This window comes from Cetorhinus maximus, chromosome 9 (genome assembly GCF_964194155.1).
Source record: "Cetorhinus maximus chromosome 9, sCetMax3.hap1.1, whole genome shotgun sequence".
Lineage (NCBI taxonomy): Eukaryota > Metazoa > Chordata > Chondrichthyes > Lamniformes > Cetorhinidae > Cetorhinus > Cetorhinus maximus.
The window spans coordinates 103,926,892-103,941,617 of NC_135887.1; positions in this window are offsets into that span (position 1 = coordinate 103,926,892).

Consider the following 14,726-nt stretch of genomic DNA (forward strand, 5'->3'; position numbering starts at 1 on the left):
CTCATTTTTAGAGCACTTTTCCCAGGTATCCAGTTACTTTCAAATTTTCAGGAACGGCCTTCCGGTATAGTCTGAGTGTGATGATATTACTCTGTTATCTGGTATCAAACTTCAGCTTCAGATTGATAGTTTTAGGCTTATTTCCCACCTCTTCCTGTTCTGAATGGCTATGTGAATTTCTTTCCTCTGGAAACTATCACATCCAGCTATTTCATGCAGTTGTATGGTTCTATGCCTATTGTGTTCTCAAACTCATCATCATCTTCCTGGTTATGGATGTTTTGATCTCTTTTTCTACTCTTTCGCCCTGTTGCCCTGTCTCCGTTTACTCATTTATCATCCTCTTTCTTTGTCCTGCACACCTTTTCCCAGTGATTTGGCTTTCCCCAGGCTCTGCAGTTTGATCCATATGTAAGATATTTCCTTCTGTCCGTGAACTCATGTGGTCATCCACAGCTCTTGCACATCTTTCCTTGTCTGGTATGCATTTTCCTTTGGTGTTTCACTGCATCAATCCTTACTGCCTTTCTCTTGATTTAACTGAAAGCTAGCCATTTGGGTAGTCAGCGTCTTCGTCTGTCTATTTGTGGCGTTGTGTGCTTGGGCAGAGCTTACAGCTTACAATATTATTCCAACAGATTCTTTCTGTACATCCTTTTGTACTAATTATTGTTGTGCAGAGCCCCAAATGAGCTGATCAAGCAGCCTTTCAGCTATGTCCTTAAATTTACATTTTCTGACTGCATTTTTCAGTCTTGGTAAGAAATTGTCAACAAGCTCACCTGATTCCTGCTTCAGCCTTTGAAATTCATATCAGTAGATCTGGTGATTTGACTTTGGCTGGAGATGTGTGCTGCATTTTTCAAAAATTTTGTCTAGGATTTATGCTGTCCATTTTCACTCAGTTTCTCTCCTGCCCATCGTGCATTCGAACTCAATGGGAACTAGAAGATATAACACATGTGCTGATGGACCTGCCCTGTACAGTTAACATTTACTGTTTGCATTTTAATACAGTATAAACCTTGCCTCAAACCTAATATAGTATGATTTAGCTAATCTTTATGGAACATGCCCAATTGTCCTTCCAAAAAAACTTACAGCGTGGGAGACTATTTGGTCCATTGTTCCTATGCTAGGAAACATGGAATGAGAATAATCAGAAAGTGACTGGTAAAAATGACAAACCTTTATTGCTTTAAACCTTGAATGCTAATTATGGCCCATTGTTAAAAAGAAAAGGAAAAAAAAGTAATTCCAGAAGAATGAATATAACATCCATTTGGAAAATTCATACAGAGAAGAATTACATCAGATGAAAAAAGAAAATATCACTAGAGTTTAAAAGGCAACGTGTGAAAATAAGGAACTCTAGGATCCAATGTGTTAAAGCACCATGTTTTGCCGCACTATAATACATGAAGCAGGGCTTCCAAAACTGTGGGTGACAACTCTTTCTCTGGTACATCCATGACTGCTTCGGTGCTGCATCATGCTCTCGTCTAGACCTGGAAAAATTTATTAATTTTGCTTCCAATTTCCACCCCTCCATCATTTTCACATGGTCCATCACTGATACTTCCCTTCCCTTCCTTGACCTCTCTGTCTCAATTTCTGATGATAGACTGTCCACCAATATTCATTACAAGCCTACCGACTCCCACAGTTACCTTGACTACAGCTCCTCAAACCCTGCTTCCTGTAAGGACTCCATCATTCTCTCAGTTCCTTCACCTCCGTCGCATCTGTTCTAATGATGCCACTCTCCAAAACAGTTCTTCTGACATGTCTTCCTTCTTCCTTAACCGAGGTTTTCTACCTACAGTGGTTGACAGGGTCCTCAACTGTGTCCAGCCCATCTCCCACGTCTGCCCTCACACCTTTTTCTCCCTCCCAGAACCATGATAGGGTCCCCCTTGTCCTCACTTATCACACCACCAGCCTCTACATTCAAAGGATCATCCTCCGCCATTTCCGCCAACTCTAGCATGATGCCACCACCAAACACATCTTCCCTTCATACCCCCTGGCGGCATTCCGTAGGGACTGTTCCCTCGGGGACACCCTGGTCCACTCCTCCATCACCCCCTACACCTCAACACCTTCCCATGGCACCTTCCCATGCAACCGCAGAAGGTGCAACACCTGCCCCTTTACTTCCCCCCTCCTCAGCGTCTAAGGGCCCAAACACTCCTTTCAAGTGAAGCAGCACTTCACTTGCACTTCCCTCAATTTAGTCTACTGCATTCACTGCTCTCAATGCAGTCTTCTCTACATTGGAGAGACCAAACGCAGACTGGGTGACCGCTTTGTGGAACACCTTCGATCTGTCTGCAAGCATGACCCAGACCTCCCTGTCGCTTGCCATTTCAACACTCCATCCTGCTCTCATGCACTCATGTCTGTCCTTCGCCTGCTGCAATGTTCCAGTGAAGCTCAACGCAAACTGGAGGAACAGCACCTCATCTTCCTATTAAGCACTTTACAGCCTTCCAGACTTAACATTTTGTTCAACAACTTCAGATCATGAACTCTCTCCTCCATCCCCACCCCCTTTCTGATCCCCCTTTTTTCTAATAATTTATATATTTTTAAAATATATTTTTCTTTTCCCACCTATTTCTATTATTATTTTTAAATTTATTTCCATCCATTGTCTTATTTCCAACTTTTAGCCTATTTCGATCCCTTCCCCCTACCCTACCCCCACTAGGGCTATCTGTCACTTGCTCATCCTGCTTTCTACCCTTAATGTCACCAGTAGCACACCCTTTAGTTAATATCACCACCGTCAACATCCCTTTGTCCTTTTGTCTTGACATCTTTGGCAATCTCTTCTTTGCCTCCACCTATCACTGGCCCTCCATCAAGCTCTACCTGTCCCACCCCCCTCAAACAGCTTATATTTCACCTCATTTCTATTTTTCTTTAGTTTGATGAAGAGCCATACGGACTCGAAACGTTAACTGTGTTCCTCTCCGCAGATGCTGTCAGACCTGCTGAGTTTTTCCAGCTATTTTGTTTTTGTTGGTCACCACCTCCAGTGGGTTCATGAGACAAGATTTGCTATGATGTTGCTGTGAAGCTAGGATTGACTGCTAACAGCTGCGAGGCCCTATTTTTCCAATGTTGTGTGTGCACTAACTGCTTTAAGGCCTGATTGCCGCTTCAAAAAGGCCAGTGAAAAGATAGGTGATTTTGTTGTAAAAACCCAGTGGTTTAAAAACTGCACCCGCCCACCTCGCCCCCAGCTCCTTCAGCTCCCTCTCCCCGCCCCCCACATCTCTAACACCACCCACCCCCGCAACATGGTTCACACTCGGGGGTGACGGAAATTTTCAAGCCTCAAAATGGGACAAAGTTTGGGAAGTACTGGCTTCACTATGTTTTATAACTCATAGTTGCTGCTGAAAATTGAGTTACGTGCAAGTGAGCAAGATTTTTATTTCGAAGTGTGCAGGTTATTTTCCTGTGATTTTAAGCATGATGTCTACAGTTTAGTTATTAAGACTTGCTTGCAGTCATCTTTATCAAGACCAGCAGCTGACTTATTTGCACTCACAAAATGAGCGAAAGTACATATGTCAAATGGATAAATCAGGCTTGCATAGCACCTCTGCTTTGGGTTTGTAAAAATACGAATTTGTCACAACCTAGTTAAGACTTCAGATTTTACAATCTAAGTGTATTTATGAGACCTGAAAGCTAACAACCTTTCAATCGTTTCACAATTGCAGTAGGAATTGATTTTTATGAATGCTGTTTTTAGTGGGAAAGGGTTAAGTTCACAGCAGAAGATTGGTTCACTTATCCAATTGTGCACACGTATAGGGAGCTGTTATTTGAATTATTACAGTTACGGTCCTTTGCTTTCATTGGATATTTTTTTTATGATAATATCCTACTTAATATTAATACAGCATTCACAGTAATCATGTCTCAGCAGTGAGGAATGAGATGATTCAACCTTTCCGTTAATATCTACCAGACTAATGTGATTACTAATGGGCGAGTACTCTTTGGTCAGCCTTACATTGTCACAACGAGAAGTTTAACTGTAGTTATGTATCAAGGCAGTTTGGTGAAAGATCTGTTAAACAGACCAGGCCTTTACAGAAATTATCCAAAGTCAGCTGAGGATAGAAACTTTGTAGACTTTAAAAATACAATTAAAATTGAGCTAAGTATGAATCACACCTACAACTGTCTAAATGCGATATTCTGTTATTACAATTCACGGGTTATAAAATGTGGTGCACAATAACTGAAGATACACATGGAAACAAACAATATTAAAGTGTTAAGTGCTTTACGGTCAAAAAAGTGTAACCACTCCTATTGATCGTGAAAACTCAAGAAAACTTGAACTTTTTTTAAGTAAATGCTTGAAAATGATGAAAATCAGATATGGACAATAAAAAGGGCTATTTAAGCAACTAACAAGCGCACCATTTGCAAAATAAGTGTTTTGTCTGGTATTTTCTGACTGTTAAGGTTCAACTTTATGTATATTCATAGTAGTTTTAGGTGGACATGGACTTTAATCTCTTCATCCGAAGGATAAAATCCTCAAGAACATGACCCAAGCATCCTGAAATGACACCAACCAATGGACAGATTTTTGCTCCATTTCTTCCTGAACCTGAACTGCTCTCCCGTCAGCTTCGATGGTTACATGACACAGAATCTACACACCTTGAGCTTGAAACGTTAAATATTTCAAGAATTTTAATTATCATTAGCTTCCCAGCCATAGTTTTCTAAGACAACTAGATCTAATGTCAACTAATTTAGGATTGATGCCAAGTGACAGAATTGTGCCTTTTCACCAAATTAGACAAAATCTTTCCCCCTATGAGCCTATCAGCGCCGTCATTTTGCCAGATGGTGGTAGTGCCCCAAAGTTAAATTGATGTTAACCTTGCCCAAATCTTTCGGTTTCCAGATCGTAGGAGACCAGATATCGGTTGGCAGATGTGCGTAAGGACCTTGCGGAAGTCCTGGCTTGAGTCAGAGACTTCGGACAGATCCACACAACTGACATTGATAGTTACCCAGGAAATGTTAGACAGTTTAAAACCTGGTCTAACACCAGTGTAAAGACACAACCATCACCCTTAATTACCCACCTCGACCTCCCGACTATCTCCCCAACCATGCGAGTACCTCTCCAACCCAACCTGACTACCCCTGACCAATCTCTGCACTCACCCACCTACCCACCTCACCATTCATCCACCTCACCATTCACCCACCTACTTCCATCACCCACCCCACTCACCAAACTATTCAATCTACCCACATCACCCACCACACCCACCCACCCATTCACTCAGTCACCCATTGACTCATTCATCTGCTCACCCATTCACTCGCCCAGTTATTAACGCACATTCTAAGCCTGGACTTTGAAAGTTACCTGAATATCCCCCTTCTTGAAGATACTTAGAATTGTTGGATTCTTAGAGGTGTTGGTGGGGGGAGTTCTTTTTCTTCCGAAATCTCTAGAATGAGTGCATGGAGTCTCGATGTGAGTAAAAGCCCAGTGAAGACCTCAGCTGGAATATCATCAGAATCGCAGGCTTTGTTGTTTTCCATCCGCTTGATTGCTTGTTGCAGCTCTCCCATCATTAGGAACTTTTCATTGCAATCATTGACCTGACCAAAATACCTTATGCAGCAAATCGCAAGGTTCTATGAATTGTGTTCCAAAAATAAGGGTATCCAAGAAACTTCATCACAATCAGTAAGGGATGCGTGAGGAGACTGGCGACTATGCCTGAGTGCATCTACTCACCAAGGTTCCTTAGACAGCACCTTCTAAACCCACAACCGCTACCATCTAGAAGGACAAGGGCAGCAGAAACATGGAAACACCACCACCTGGAAGTTTTCCTCCAAGTCACTCACCATCCTGACTTGGAAATATATCACCATTCTTTCACTGTTGCTGGGTCAAAATCCTGGAACTCCCTTCATAACAGCACTGTGGGTGTACCTACACCTCATGGGCTGCAGCAGTTCAAGAAGGCAGCTCATCACCACCTTCTCAAGGGCAGTTAGGGATGGACATTAAATGCTGGCCTAGCCAGTGATGCCCCTCTTGTCCCTTTGTGCTATCCCTATCCCAGTCTATGGAAAATTGAAGTCCCCCATGTAATTACTCGATAATTCTTGTACCTCTCTGTAATTTCTTTGCACATTTGTTTCTCTACATCCCTTCCTCTAGTTGGTGGTCTATATACTACACCAATTGATTTTATTGTTGCCTATTTCATTCCTGTTCAAGATAATTTTCTGCAGCAGTATGTTTCCAGTCCAATGAGAGGAAAGGCACTATTGGACCTGGTTCTGGGGAATGAATTGGCCCAAGTGGATCAAATATCAGTGGGAGAGCATTTAGGGGACAGTGACCATTGTATCATGAGTTTCAGGTTGGCCACAAAAAAGGACAAGGAACAATCCAGAATAGGGATAATTAATTTGGGGAAAGCCAACTTCAGTGGGATGAGAAGGTATCTGAGTTATGTGAGTTGGAATCAAATGTTGGCAGGAAAGACAGTGGCTGAACAATGGGTTACCTCCAAAGAAAAACTATTGCAGGCAATGTCAAGGTATATTCCCTTGAAGGAGAAAGGTAGGACAAATGAATCCAGAGCGCCCTGGATGACAGGAGAGATAGAGGTAAAGATGAAAAGGAAACAGTGCACGTACAACAGATGTCAGGTATAAAATACAATGGAGAATCAGGCTGAATATTAAAAAACATGTTGGTGGATTGGGCAGACAAATAGCAGATGAAGTTCAATGCAGAGAAGCGTGAGGTGATTCGTTTTGACAGGAAGAATGTGGAGAGACAGTTTAAAATAAAAGAAGAAACTCTAAAGGAGGTGCAGGAACAAAAAGACCTCAGTGTATATGTACGTAAGTCATTGAAGATGGAAGGGCATGTTGAGAGAGCAGTTAATGAAGCATATAGTATTTTAGGCTTTATTAGCAGGGGCGTTGAGTACAAGAGTAAGGAGGTCATGTTGAACTTGTATAAGACACTAGTTAGGCCTCAACTTGAACACTGTGTCCAGTTCTGGGCACCATACTTGAGGAAGGATGTGAGGGCATTGGAGAGAGTACAGAGGAGATTCACAAGAATGATTCCAGGGATAAATAACTGTAGCTATGAGGATAGATTGGAGAGGTTGGGACAGTTTTCCTTGGAGAAAAGAAAAATGAGAGGAGACTTGATAAAGGTATTCAAGATCCTGAGGGTTATGGACAGGGTAAATAGTGAGAAACTGTTGCCACTCAAGGGAGCATCAAGAATGAGAGGGCATAGATTCAAAATCATTGGGAAAAGGAGTAAAAGTGATGTGAGGAAAAGTCTTTTCATCCAGAAGGTGGTTAGAGTCTGGAACAAACTTCTTGAGAGGGTGGCAGATTCGATCGAGGTATTCAAAAGCGAACTGGATGGCTACCTGAAAAAAGAGAATGTGCAAGGTTACGGGGATAAGACAGGAGAATGGGACTAGATAGAATGGTCTTTCAGAGAGCCAATGCAGACTCGATGGGCCAAACTCCTCCTGCATTGTCAAGATTCTGTGATTCAATCCTACAATTGCTCCATGATGATATGACTGCAACTGTCCCCCACCAAGTCCTGTTTTCTCAACTCTCAAATGGCCAACATTCCAGAAAACACTTCAAAGACACTCTGAAGCATAGCAGCATTGACATTAATGACGAGGAGGAACTTGCTACCAATTGTTCAAAATGGCAACAACTTGTCCATCAACCTGCATCATGCTTTGAGTCATTATGCCTTAATAATGAGGCAGAGAGGCAGCAGAGAAGGAAAGGAAAGGAAGCAAATCCTGCACTACCTCGTGGGACTTCCTGTCCCATGTGCCCAGAGATCTGTGGGATGAGAATCGGCATGTTCAGTCACATGAAGACTCATCACAGAAACTCGCAACTCTGAGTAGATGTCATCATCGAATCGAGGAATAGCCGTCACCGTTGATTGTGGGGGTTTGCCATGTTGCCACAAATTGGCTGCTGCATTCCCTATAATGCAACAGTGACCACACTTCAAAAGTATTGAATGTAAAGCAGTTTGAAATGTCCAATTTTGTGAAAAGCACTGTATAAATACAAGTCTTTCATTTTTTTACAGGGACAAGAAGCTGCATACCTAAAATTTAAAGGTTGCACAAATTAAGATTGTCTATTTATAACAAAGTATTAAAATAAAGTATGTGTACTGCTGAAATATCATTCTCCAAGCAGTCATTATCCACATGTGCATATGAAGGGAAGATCATTACAGAAATGAGAAAGGGAAGCCCTGACTGATTTATTTTCTTCTATATTCTGAAGCGCTGAAGTCAACCGTTACATATCCAGCACTGCCAGAGCTAAACTACAACAACTCAGCACATTCCAGGCTGGAATCTCCCTGATTTTTCTGGGATTAGAAATACTGCACACAGCATATTTACTCACTGAGCCATCTCCCTGTTTCCCATTCAACTATTTAGTTAAATAATGCGGGGGGGTGGGGTACACCGAGAATACTGTGAACAGTTTTGGTCCCCTCGCATTGGAGGCAGTCCAGAGAAGGATCACTAAGTTGATCCCGGGTATGGAGGGATTTTCTTATGAGGAGAGGTTAAGTAGGCTGGGCCTGTACTCATTGGTGTTTAGAAGAATGAGAAGTGACCTTATTGAAATGTATAAGATTCTTAGTGGGTTTGACAGGGTAGATGCTGAGGGATGGTTTCTCCTTTACGAGAGGCATTGGCTAGCCTAGTAAGCCAGAGACCTGGGTTCAAATCCCGGCATGGCAGATGGTGGAATTTGAATTCAATAAAAATCTGGAATTAAAAGGCTAATGGTGACCATGAAACCATTGTCGATTGTTGTAAAAACCCATCTGGTTCACTAATGTCTTTTATGGACATCCTTACCTGGTCTGGCCTATATGTGACTGATGTGGTTGACTCTTAAATGCCTAGCAAGCCACTCAGTTGTATCGAACCGCTACAAAGTCACAAAAAGGAAATGAAGCTAGACGGACAACCCGGCATCGACCTAGGCACCGGAAATGACAATGGCAATCTCAGCCCTGTCAACCCTGCAAAGTCTTCCTTACTAACATCTGGAGGCTAGTGCCAAAATTGGGAGAGCTGACTCACAGACTAGTCAAGCAACAGTCTGACATATCATCCTCTTGGAATCATTACTTACAGGTAATGACCCAGACACCACCATCACCATTCCTGGGCATGTCCTGTCCCACCGGCAGGCACAGTGATACACAGGGAGGTAGTTGCCCTGGGAGCCCTCAACATCAGCCCCCATGAAGCCTCATGGGGCAAGGAAACCTCCTGCTGATTACCACGTACCGCCCTCCCTCGGCTGATGAATCAGTGCTCCTCCATATTGAACACCACTTGGAAAAGCACTGAGGGTGGTAAGGGCGCAGAATGTACTCTGGGTGGAGGACTTCAATGTCCATTACCAAGAGTGGCTCCGTAGCACCACTAGTGACCGAGCTGGCCGGGTCCTAAAGGACATAGCTGCTAGACTGGGTCTGCAGCAGGTGGTGAGGGAACCAACAGGAGGGAAAATCATACTTAACCTCATTATCACCAACCTGACTGCCGCAGATACATCTGTCCATGACAGTATCGGTAGGAGTGACCACCGCACAGTCGTTGTGGAAACGAAGTTTGCCTTCACATTGAGGATAGCCTCCATTGTGTTGTGTGGCACTGCCACTGTGCTAAATGGGATAGATTTCGAACAGATGTAGCAACTCAAGACTGGGCAACCATCAGGCGCTGTGGGCCATCAGCAGCAGCAGAATTGTACTCAAATACAATCTGTAACCTCATGGCCCGGCATATCCCCCACTCTATCATTACCATAAAGCCAGGGGATCAACCCTGGTTCAATGAAGAGTGTAGGAGGGCATGCCAGGAGTAGCGCCAGGCATACCTAAAAATGAGGTGTCAACCTGGTGAAGCTATCACATAGGACTACTTGCATGCCAAACAACATAAGCAGCAAGTGATAGACAGAGCTAAGCGATCCCACAACCAACAGATCAGATCTAAGCCCTACAGTCCTGTCATATCTAGTTGTGAATGGTGGCGGACTATTAAACAACTCACTGGAAGAGGAGGCTCCACAAATATCCCAATCCTCAATGATGAAGGAGCCCAGCACAGCAGTACAAAAGATAAAGCTGAAGCATTCACAACAATCTTCAGCCAGAAGTGCCAAGTGGATGATCCATCTCAGCCTCCTTTGGAGGTCCCCAGCATCACTGATGCCAGTCTTCAGGCAATTTGATTCACTCCACATGATATCAAGAAATGGCTGAAGGCACTGGATAGTGCAAAGGCTCTGGGCCCTGACAATATTCCAGCAATAGTGCTGAAGACTTGAGCTCCAGAACTTGCCACACCCCTAGCCAAGCTGTTCAAGTACAGCTACAACACTGGCATCTACCCGGCTATGTGGAAAATTGCCCAGCTATGTCCTGTACACAAAAAGCAGGACAAATCCAACCCAGCCAATTACCACCCCAGCAGTCTTCTCTCCATCATCAATGAAGTAATGGAAGGTATCATCAACAGTGCTATCAATCAGCACTTGCTTAGCAATAACCTGGTCACTGACACCCAGTTTTGGTTCCACCAGGGCCACTCAGCTCCTAACCTCATTACAGCCTTTATTCAAACACGGACAAAAGAGCTGAACTCCAGAGGTGAGGTGAAAGTGGCTGCCTTTGACATCAAGGCAGCATTTGACAGAGTATGGCATCAAGGAGCCCTAGCAAAACTGGAGTCAATGGGAATCAGGGGGAAAACTCTCCACTGGATGCAGTAATACCTAGCACAAAGGAAGATGGTCGTGATTGTTGGAGGTCAGTCATCACAGCTCCAGGACATTAATGCAGGAATTCTTCAGAGTAGTGTCCTTGGCCCAACAATCTTCAGCTGCTTCATCAATGACCTTCCTTCCATCATAAGGTCAGAAGTGGGGATGTTCACTGGTGATTGCACAATGTTCAGCACCATTCGCGACTCCTCAGATACTGAAGCATTCCATGTCCAAATGCAGCAAGACCTGGACAATATCCAGGCTTGGGCTGACAAGTGGCAAGTAACATTTGCGCCACGCAGGTGTCAGGCAATGACCATCTCCAACAAGAAAGAATCCAACCATCACCCCTTGATGTTCAACGGCATTACCATCACTGAATCCCCCACTAATCCTGTGGGTTACCATTAACCAGAAACTGAACTGGACTAGCCATATAAATACTGTAGCTACGAGATCAGGTCAGAGGCTAGGAATCGTGCGATGAGTAACTCACCTCCTGACTCCCCAAAGCCTGCCTACCACCTACAAGGCACAAGTCAGGATTGTGATGGAATATTCCGCACTTTTCTGGATGAGTGCAGCTCGCATTACACTCAAGAAGCATGACACCATCCAGGACAAAGCAGCCCATTTGATTGGCACCACATCCAGCAACATTCACTCCCTCTGCCACCGACGTTCGGTAGCAGCAGTAATTCACCAAGGCTCCTTCAACAGCACCTTCCAAACCCACGACCACTACCATCTAGAAGGACATGGGCAGCAGATAGATGGGAACACCTTCACCTAGAAGTTCCCCACCAAGTCACTCACCATCTTGACTTGCAAATATATTGCCGTTCCTTCACTGTCACTGGGTCAAAATCCTGGAACCCCCTTCCTGACAGCACTGTGGGTGTACCTACACTACATGGACTGCAGCGGTTTAAGAAAGCAGCTCACCACCACCTTCTCAATGGCAACTAGGAATGGGAAATAAATTTTGGCCTAGCCAGCGAAGCCCACATCCTGTGAATGAGTAAAAAAAAAATTCTAGGACCTGAGCTCACAATCTGAGTGAGGGATAATCCATTTAAGACAGAGTTGAGGAGGAATTTCTTCTCTCAGAGGGTAGTAAATCTGTGGAATTCTTTACCGCAGAGGGCTGTAGAAACTGGGTCGTAAAGTATACTCAAGGCTGAGAAACAGATTTTTAATCAGTAAGAGAATCGAGGATTATGGGGAAAAGACAGGAAAGTGGAGTTGATTATCAGATTAGCCATGATCTCATTGAATGGCAGAGCAGACTCAATGGGCCGAATGGCTTACTTCTGTCCCTACGTTTTATGGTCTTAAGGGTGGGGAGGGGCAAGATTGGGTTCTGTCGCAACCATTTCATTCGGGTGCTGTGAGGTCTCTTAACTACCGAAAAGGCAACAGCAATGTGCATGGACACTGCTGATGGGAAGTGCAACAAAGGAGTTAGAAACTAATGACCTCCAACAGCATGCGTAACAGGCAGACCAATTCATCAATGAACATGCAACACTGATTTGACACCATTTTGGGGCTCCACACTGCAGCCATGCCCTCTCTCAATCTTTCACAGGTGAGCAATGTATTCCATGGAACGAAGGACCTCCCCAACACCCCCACCAGCCCTGACACCTCAGCAGCCCCAACACCTCACCAGTGTAATTTAATGGGATCATTAACTACATGCAGGTTATGTTGCTGGGTCATTTCTTGAAATTTAATTTGAATTAAAATCAAATCGAAATTTTAAAAAATGAATTTTGACCAAGAAGTATAGCTCATTACCGGGTGAAACCTTATTTCATTTTCACTGTGCAGAAATATGCTCATTTTTCCCTTACTTGGCTATTTATGACCCCATTTGATGTTACTATGAGACAAGTCAAATCCCAGGGTGGAACCTGGCTTAATAGATCCTAACTTTTATATTTTGTTTAGAAACGTGGAGAGTGACGACTGAACAGGGTCACAGGAGTCAGCTGATGAACTTCTAACAGAAGAATAAAACATTTATTAAACAAGAAAAGGTGAACAATATTACAACACTCCTTCATCCACAGCTATACATTTATAGATATATACAGATTTTTAAGGATACACAGGTTACAAAAGCTATCTTATACTCTGATGTTCACAGGTACACAGTCCATTTGAATCAACTGGCGACCTGTGGTCATGCACACCACTGTCTGAAACCAAGTGACAGATGTCAACTCAAACAGGTGCTATGGATCTCTCATCAACTCTCCCCCTAAACTTGTCACACCGTGAGCTAACCGGTCTCACTGAACTCCATCTTTCACACAAGGATTTCCAATCTCCACTCTCGAAGAACCCACTTTGGAATCTTCTCCCAAATGATGCCTTCTCTCGGATACCTTCCACAAGGGTCCGCCTCCAGGGTTTTGAACTCTCCTACTGTTGTTCCTCTCCCCTGGATCACCACGTGCATTCAAGCTTGCTTCCGTACTCTCTCTCAGATACTCAGCCATGCCAACAGAACACCACTGCTTCACATGCCCATAGTAAGTAGTCATCAACCTTGACTTCTCCTTGGATCTTCTGGCTTCTTAGCAAGCCTATTTTGCTTTAAGTTTGCATCCTGCATCTTTCCCCCTTCAAGCTTGGAGCCTTCCTCCATGCTCCTTACTTTCACTTCCACTTAACAGGATCTTGTCCCAGATTCCTGCTCTTCTTTTGACCAGAAGATCTTCTTGGGACCCTTCCTTTCTGTCTCACTCCTTAGTCTTGGGACCTTTTGGTTCTTTTGGGAAATCTGCTCTCTCTGCAGTTCCCTCTGCTGTGTCCAGCTTCTCCTGGCTTCAGATGAACTAAAAAACTGCTGTTCTATTTCTCCCTGTGTCTGTGAGCCTCTTGTTGCTCGGCAACAACACAGTTTTTCTACCTTGCGTTTGTTTTAACTCCCGTTCAAGAATCATAAAACCTCATTAAAATGCAGGCATCCTTTTAAGTGAAACTAAAACTCATGTTCCCCCCTTTCTTATCACACAAATTACAGATTAAATTTAAACTTAAAACTAAAACTCATTCCTAACACCCACAAATACAAACACAACTTACTTAAACTGTATCTAGTTCCTAACACCACCCATGTCAGTTAGTAACTGGTTTGCGTACAAGTCCAGAAGTCACCAAAAAAGTGCTTCAGCATCAACCAGACACCACCCTGCAGGCTACTGAAATTTTTAACAGGTATAGAAAAGCACGCAAAATGCATAAAATTGCAGCAACAGCCAGAAGAAATAATCATGTAGAGCAGGGCAAACTGCTGAAAGAGGGAGGAGCATAAAGTGGAGAAGGGCTCTCCACAGGAGGCCATATCAGCAGAAGGTCTTTAGGGAGCAGGTCTATTGGAGAACAAATTGTAGGAGTACAGCAGGATGCCCTGGAAACCCCTTTGTGCACTGGTATCCAGAGCCATGACGACAAGTCTGAGCTTTCACTGCAGCACTGAGAGGTTGGGTGGGTCATGCTTGTGATCTAATGGAAGCTGGACATTGGTTATCAGGTGCTGGCTCTATAGGTGCGCTGATGGAGATAGCCACCTTCATAGCCAGATTTCCATTTGGAAAGAATGGGCTCCAAACTCTGTGGAAAGTCTTATTCCAAGTTGTTACAGGGCTCATCCATGCTCCTTGACATTGAACGCAGACTTTCTGACAGGTTTTCCGTTGCGCCAAACATTTCTTCTGTAGCCTGGCCCATCAAAGTCATCATCTGAGTCCCCTGTTGCAGAACTAGTGTGCGACCTCACCCTATAAAGAGAGGTGACATCTGCACTATCCTTTCCCGTTGTCCTG